Genomic DNA, 8,445 nt, shown 5'->3' on the forward strand with positions numbered 1-8,445 from the left:
GCCCCTAACTAGGGAGGAAGTTTCAATCAGAAAATCTGCCCAGTTACTGAAACCATGATTACCAAGTGGCATGATTAATAGGAGAACTAACCCCAGTCTCTGATCCACTTAGGTCAAGCAGTCAAGCGCACACATTTTCAAGTAGGGGAAGCAGGGTCCCAAAGGCCACACAGCACTTCTGGCTGGATGGGCCCCAACATCGCACCACTTCTGGTTCCAGGAGTTGAGGTTTCCCAGGACCTGGAACTCAGGGCCCCATGGGGGACAGAGCCCAGCTAGGGTTAGGGTTCCACCCAGGAGAGTCGCCAGGGCAGAAGCAACACCAGTCCAGTGCTCTCCCTAGATGATGAAGTGAGGGTCGATGGGAGGGTCTGGCTCAGCCGAAAGGTAGCAGTGATACACTGGGGTCGGCTTAGGGTTAGGGTGATGTGTAGATCTGTGGAGAGCTCCAGGGTAAGACCCCAGGAGGCTCCAGCAACTGATCTGGCAGGCGAAAAAGCATCTGCCCAGAGGCCTGAGTTTAGGGCACATGACAACTTTTTGGCAGGGTTTGCCGTGGGTTTCAGGGGACCGTCTCTTGCTCAGGTCCAGGGACACCCAGACCTCCGTTCTCCATGCTGAAATTTCATTCAGGCTGAACACGGCAAGTTGGTGCTATGTCACGCCGATTCACCCTGTGCAACTTCTACGATTGGGGTCCCAGCTTTTCCTGAACCCAGGGCTGGGTCTGCACGGGGGACAGAGCCTCGGCTAGGGTTAGGGTTCCACCCAGCGGAGTAGCCAGGGCAGAAACAACACCAGTCTTGTGATCTCCCTTGAGGACTGGAGGGAGGGCTGATGGGAGGGGCAGGACCAGGTGAAAGGCGCCAGTGAGAAATGGGTTGGCTTAGGGTTAGGGTGAACTGTAGATCCGTGACTAGGGTTAGGGTTAGATTTCAGGAGGCTTCAGCAACCGATTTGCCAAGCAGAAAAGCATCTGCCCAGAGGGCTGAGGGTAGGGCACATGGCAATTTGCCTGCAAAGTTTTGCAATGGGTTTCGGGAGACCATCACTTGCTCAGGTCCAGGAACATAGGGACCTCTATCACCCACGCTGTGACAGCATGCAGGCTGAAGACATGGCAAGGTGTTGCTCCTAACTTGACGCCGATTCACCCTGTACCACTTCTGGTCCCAGGTCTTGAAGCTTTCCCAATCCTGGGACTCAGGCTCCCACAGGGGACAGAACCCCGGCTAGGGATTGGATTCCACCCAGGGCAGTCGCCAGGGCAGAAGTAACACAAGTCCCGCAATCTCTTTGAAAACTTAATGAGGGCAGATGCCTGGGACTGGCTAAGCTGAAAGGTGGCTAGAGTCACGTGGGTCCGCTTAGAGTTAAATTCAGATATAGGTCCGTGGCTAGGGTTAGGGTTAGATCCCAGGAGACTCCAGCAACCAATCTGCCAGGCGGAAAAGCCTCTGCCCAGAGGCCTGAGTTTAGGGTGCGTGGCAAGTTGTCAGCAGGGTTTGCTGAGGGTTTTGGGGCACTGTCTCTAGCTCAGATCCAGGGACCCAGGGACCTCCATCGCTAACGCTGGGACAGCATGCAGGCTGAAGACATGGCAAGGTGGTGCTTCATACTTCATGCCGATTCACCCTACACCAGGTCTTGAGGTTTATTGGGGTTGGGGCTCGGGGCCCCGTGGGGGACAGAGCCCCAGCTAGGGATGTGGTTCCACCCATGGGAGTCGCCAGAGCAGAAGCAACACCAGTCCTGTGATCTCGCTTTAGGACTGATTTGAAGGCCAATTGGAGGGGCTGGCTCAGCAGAAAGCTGGTGGTGAGACACTGGGGTTGGCTTAGGGTTAGGGTGAGCTGTAGATCCGTGGCTAGGGTTAGGATTAGACCCCAGCAGGCTCCAGCAACCAATCCGTCAGACAGAAAAGCATCTGCCCAGACTGCCGAGTTTAGGGAGCATGGCAAGTTGCCAGCAGGTCTTTGCCATGGCTCGGGGGACCATCTCTCACTCAGGTCCAGGGACACAGGGACCTCCGTCCTCAACATTGCGACAGCATCCAGGCTGAAGACATGGCAAGGTGGTACTCCGTACTTTTCGCTGATTTACCCAGCACCTTGTCTGGTCCCAGGTGTTGAGGTTTTCCAGGACCTGGGACTCAGGGCCTCATGGGGGACAGAGCCCAGATAGGGTTAGGGTTCCAACCAGGGGAGGCGCCAGGGCAGAAACAACACCAGTCCAGTGATCTCCCTTGATGACTGAAGTGAGGGCTGATGGGAGGGTCTGGCTCAGCTGAAAGGTAGTGGTGAGACACTGGGGTCGGCTTAGGGTTAGGGTGACATGTAGACCCGTGGATAGGGACAGGGCCAGGAGGCCCTAGCAACCAATCCACAAGGCAGAAAAGCGTCTGTCCAGAAGCCTGAGTTTACGGGGCATGGCAAGTTGTCAGTAGGGTTTCCGTGGGTTTCGGGGGACCGTCTCTCGCTCAGGTCCATTGACATCCAGACCTCCATTCTGTATGCTGAAACAGCATTCAGGCTGAAGAAATAACATGTTGGAGCTCTCTATGTCAAGCCGATTCACCCTGTGCAACTTCTGGGGTTGGGGCCTCAGCTTTTCTTGAACCCATGGCTGGGGCCTCATATGGGACAGAGCCTCAGCTAGGGTTAGGGTTCCACTCAGGGAAGTCACCAGGGCAGAAACAACACCTTTCTTGTGATCTCCCTTGAGGACTGGAGGGAGGGCCGATGGGAGGGGCTGGTTCAGGTGAAAGGTGCTGGTGAGACACTGGGGTCAGCTTAGAATTAGGGTGAGCTGTAGATCCGTGGCCATGGTTAGGGTTAGAGTCCAGGAGGCTCCAGCAACCGATCACCCATGCATAAAAAGCGTCTGCCCAGAGGACTGAGTTTATGGTGCATGGCAAGTCGCTGGCAGGGGTTTGCAATGGGGTTCAGGGAACCATCTCTCACTCAGGGGGACCTCCTTCCCCCACACTGCGACAGCATGCAGGCTGAAGACATGGCAAGGTGGTGCTCCGTACTTCACGCTGATTTTTCCCTGCACCACTTCTGGTCCCAGGTATTGAGGTTTTCCTGGATCTGGGATTCAAGGCCCCATGGGGGAGACAGCCACAGCTAGTATTAGGCTTCCACCCAGACCAGTCGTCTGGGCAGAAGCAACACCAGTCCCATGATCTCTTTTGAAAACTTAAGTGAGGACCGATGCATGAGGCTGTCTCTGCTTAAAGGTAGCTGGAGTCTTTTGAGAAGAATTCTTCTGTTCCATCATTTTGGCTAATTTCCTGTCCCTTGTAAGTTTTAAAAGCCTGTTATGTGCTCTTCAGCAGCGGGTACTGTGATATTTAGGGTGCTTTTATGCTGTCTAGAGCCTGGCCCTTCAGGAGGTGTTTTTTGGAGAGTGTTACATGCTCTCTGTTGTCGTGACTTTGATTATTTTATTTCCCTACTCATAGTGATGTTTTGGACCCTCCACCAGGTGTGCTTTTGGTATGTTCTTTGAAGTAGCCCTATAAAAGGAAACAAACAAATAAACTGGTAACAAAAACACACAAAGAGACAAAACACACAAGCAAACAAACCAACAGAATGGGAAAAGATAGTGGCAAATGGCATATTGGATAAAGGGCTAGTATCTAAAATCTACAAGAAACACACTAAAGTCCATGCATGAAAAATGAATAATCCAGTGAGGAAATGGGCAGAAGATCTGAACAGACACTTCTCCAAAGAGAACATCAGGCACATGAATCGATGGTCAACGTCACTCATCATCAGGGAAATAGAAATCAAAACCACACTGAGGTCCCACCTCACACTGGTCAGAGTGGCTAAAATGAACAAATCAAGAGAATATAGGTCCTGGCAAAGACGTGGAGAAACGGGCACCTTCTTACACTGTTGGTGGGAATGTCAACTGGTGCAGCCACTCTGGAAAACAGTATGGAGGTTCCTCAAAAAACTATCAGTCGAACTCCCTTATGACCCAGGAATAGCATTGCTAGGGATTTACCCAAAGGATACAGAGGTGCGAACGCATAGGGGCACATGAACCCGTGTTCACAGCAGCACATTCTACAATAGGCAAATCATGGAAAGAGCCTAAATGTCCATTGCCTGATGAATGCATCAAGAAGATGTGGTGTGGAGATTATACACACACACACACACACACACACACACACACACACACACACACATATATAATGAAATATGGCCATTTGTAGCAAAGTGGATGCACCTCGAAGGTGTCATGCTAAGTGATATAAGTCGGGTGGAGAAGGACAGATCTCATATGTTTGCACTCATAGGTCTAACAGGAGAAACATAACAGGGACCCTAGGGAGGGGAAGGGGGAAAGGGAGTTGGGGAGAGAGAGGGACAGAAATCATGAGAGACTATTGAATACTGAGGGCTGAAGGGGGAGGGTGATGGCGGAAGAGGGTGTCAGTCATGGAGCAGTGGCACTTGTGGGGAGAGACACTGGGTGTTATATAAAAACCAATTTGACAATAAACTATTTTTTAAAAAAGGAAACAATGGACCTGAATGACACATTGAAACAGATGGAATTGATAGATATATATAGAACTCTGCATCCTGAAGTTAGGAAATTCACCTTCTTCTCAAGTACACATGGCACATTCTCCAAGATAGATCACATACTGGGACATAAAGCAGCCCTTCATAAATAAAATAAACTGAGATCCTACCATGCACACTTTCAGATCACAATACTATGAAACTTGAGATGAATCACAGGAAAAAGTCTGGAAAACATCCAAAATTGTGGAGGTCAAAAACCACCCTAGTAAAGAATGATTGGGCTAATCAGGCAACTAGAGGAGAAATTAAAAAATATATGGAAACAAATAAAAACGAAAATACAACAAACCAAACTCTCTGGGATGCAGCAAAGGCAGTCCTAAGAGGAAAGTATATTGCAATCCAGGCCAATCTCAACAAACTAGAAAAAGTGCACATTCAAAATCTAACAGAGCACGTAATGGAAATAGAAGGGGAGCAGCGAAAACACCCCAAACCCAGCAGAAGAAAAGAAATAATAAAGACTAGAGCAGAAATAAATAATATAGAATCCAACAGAACTGTCGAGCTGATCAATGAAACCAAGAGTTGGTTCTTTGAATAAATAAACAAAATTGATAAACCTCTAGCCAGGCTCCTTAAAAAGAAAAGAAGAGAACACCCAAGTAGACAAAACCATGAATAAAAATGAATCTATTACAACCAATCATTAGAAATACAAGCAATCATTAGAGATTACTATGAAAAACTATTCACCAAAAAACTGCACAATCTAGAAGAAATGGACAAATTCCTAAACATACATGCACTACCAAAATTCAAACGAGAAGAAAGTATGAACAGACTGATAACCAGTGGAGAAACCAAATCTATTATCAAAAATGTTCAAAAAAACTGAGCCCAGGGCCAAATGGCTTCCCTGGAGAATTCTACCAGACATTTAGAGCAGAGCTAATACCCATTCTTCCCAAACTATTCCAAAGAATAGAATTAGAAGGAAAACTCCCAAACTCATTCTATGAAGTCAGCATCACTTTTATTCACAAATTAGACAGAGATGAGAAAAAAAAGTAATACAGACAAATATCCTTAATGAATACAGATGGAAAAATATTCAACAAGATACTAGCAAATCAAATTCAACAGCATATAAGAGAATTATCTACCATGATCCAGTGTGATTCATACCTGGGTTATAGGGCTGGTTCAATATCTGCATATCCATCAATGTGATATATCACATTAACAAAAGAAAAGATAAAAACCACATGATCCTGTTGATAGATGCAGAAAAAGCATTTGAGAAAATATAGTGCCCTTTCTTAAATAAAAACCCTTGAGAAAGTCAGAATAGGTGGAACTACTTAAACATTATAAAAGCAATTTATGAAAAGTCCGTGGCTAATATCACCCTCAATGGGGAAAAACAGAGATTTCCCCCTGAGATCAGGAACACGACAGGGGTGTCCACTCTTACCACTGTTGTTTAACATAGTGTGGAAAGTCCTAGCTTCAGCAATCAGACAATGAAAAGAAATAAAAGACATCAGAATTGGCAAAGAAGAAGTCAAATTTTCACTTTTTGCAGATGACATATACTCTACATGTAAAACCCGATCGACTCCACCAGAAGCCTTCTACAACTGATCTATGAATTCAGTAAAGTTGCAGGGTTTGACATCAATGTACAGAAATCGGTTTATTCCTATACACCAATAATGAAGCAATGGATAGAGAAATCAAGAAACTGATTCCATTCACAATTGCATGAAAAAACCATGAAATACCTAGGAATAAACTTAACTAAGGATGTAAAAGACATATATGATGAAAACTATAAGAAACTTATGAAAGAAATTGAGGAAGACACCAAGAAATGGAAAAACATTCCATTTTCATGGATTGGAAGAATAAACATTTTTAAATGTCATTACTATCCAACTCAATCTATACATTCAATGCAATCCCCATCAAAATTGCACCAGCATTCTTCTCAAAGTTAGAACAAACAACCCTAAAATTTGTAGGGAACCACAAAAGACCCTGAATAGCCAACGTAATATTCAAGAAATCCAACAGAGGAGATATCACAATACCAGACTTTAGCCTCTACTACCAAGCTTTAATCATCAAGACTATATGGTATTGTTACAAAAAACTGACACAGAGACCAGTAGAGTGGAATAGAGAACCCAGAATTTGACCCACAAATGTGTAGCCAATTAATCTTTGACAAAGCAGGAAAGAGTATCCAAGGAAAAAAAGACAGCCTCTTTAACAAATGGTCTGGGAGAATTGGACAGCAACATGCAGAAGAGTGAAACTAGACTACTTTCTTACACCATACACAAGAATAAACTCAAAATGTATAAAGGACCTGAATGTGAGACAGGAAACCATAAAAAACCTTGAGGAGAATATAGTAAACAGCCTCCTTGACCTCAACTGCAGCAATTTCCTACTCGATGCATCCCCAAAGGCAAGGGAATCAAAAATAAAAATGAACTATTGGGACCTCGTCAAGATAAAAAGCTTCTGCACGGCAAAGGAAACAATCAAGAAAACTAATAGGCAACCGACAGATTGGGATAAGATAGTTGCAAATGGCATATGAGATAAAGGGGTAGTATCCAAAATCTACAAGGAACTCACCAAACTCCACACCTGAAAAATGAATAATCCAGTGAAAAAAGGGGCATAAGACATGAACAGAAACTTCTCCAAAGAGGACATCCAGATGGCCAACAGACATGTGAAATGATCCTCAGCATCACTCATCATCAGGGAAATACAAATCAAAACCACACTGAGATACCACCTCATGCCAGTCAGAGTGGCTAAAATGAACATATAAGGGAATATTGATGCTGGTGAGGATGTGGAGAGATGGGCACCCTCCTCCACTGTTGGTGGAAATGTAAACTGGTGCAGCCACTCTGGAAAACAGTATGGAGATTCCTCAAAAAACTATCAATAGCCCTTTGTGACCCAGCAATAGCACTGCTAGGGATTTACCCAAGGGATACAGAAGTGCTGATACATAAGGGCACATGTACCCCAATGTTCATAGCGGCAGTTTCTACAATAGGTAAATCATGGAAAGAGCCTAAATGTCCATCACCTGATGAATGGATCAAGATGTGGTATATATATACAATGGAGTGCTACATGGCAATGAGAAAGAATGAAATCTGGCCATTTGTAGCAAAGTGGATGGACCTAGAGGGTGTCATGCTAAGTGAAATAAGTCAGGCGGAGAAGGACAGATACCATATGTTTGCACTCATAGGTCTAACAGAAATAACAGAGGACCATAGGGAGGGGAAGGGGAAAAGAGATTTGGGGTGAGAGAGGGACATGAATCATGAGAGACTATTGAATACTGAAAACGAATGGATGATTGAAAGGGGAGCAGGAGGGGGAAGGAAGGTGGTAGTAATGAGGAGGGCACTTGTGGGGAAGAGCACTGGGTGTTATATGGAAACCATTTTGACAATAAACTATTTAAAAAAAAACAAGACCAAAAAAATAAATAAATAAAAATAAAAAGCAGATTAAAACCAGCAAAGAGCATAATTTTTTTGTGCTAGAACCATGTTAATATAATTATACATATCTGCCAAATCCAGGAAGAAAAGGTTTATGCATATATAACTTTTCCAGTTAACATCTGCAAGCATAAATGACAACGATCTCAGTCTATAAATTCATCAGGGTCAGAGCAATTGACCAATGTCTCTTTACTGCTAGGCTTACCAACAGTAAATTACAGATGAATTAGTGTCCTTCTGTTTCTCTTCTCTCACTCTCCTTGTCCAGAGACATTTTGTTGTAAAGTTTCAGTGCAGCTCACCTCCAGCCAAAGGTAATCTTTTTAGATAAGTACTCA

This window comes from Suricata suricatta, chromosome 13, assembly GCF_006229205.1.
Source record: "Suricata suricatta isolate VVHF042 chromosome 13, meerkat_22Aug2017_6uvM2_HiC, whole genome shotgun sequence".
Taxonomy (NCBI): domain Eukaryota; kingdom Metazoa; phylum Chordata; class Mammalia; order Carnivora; family Herpestidae; genus Suricata; species Suricata suricatta.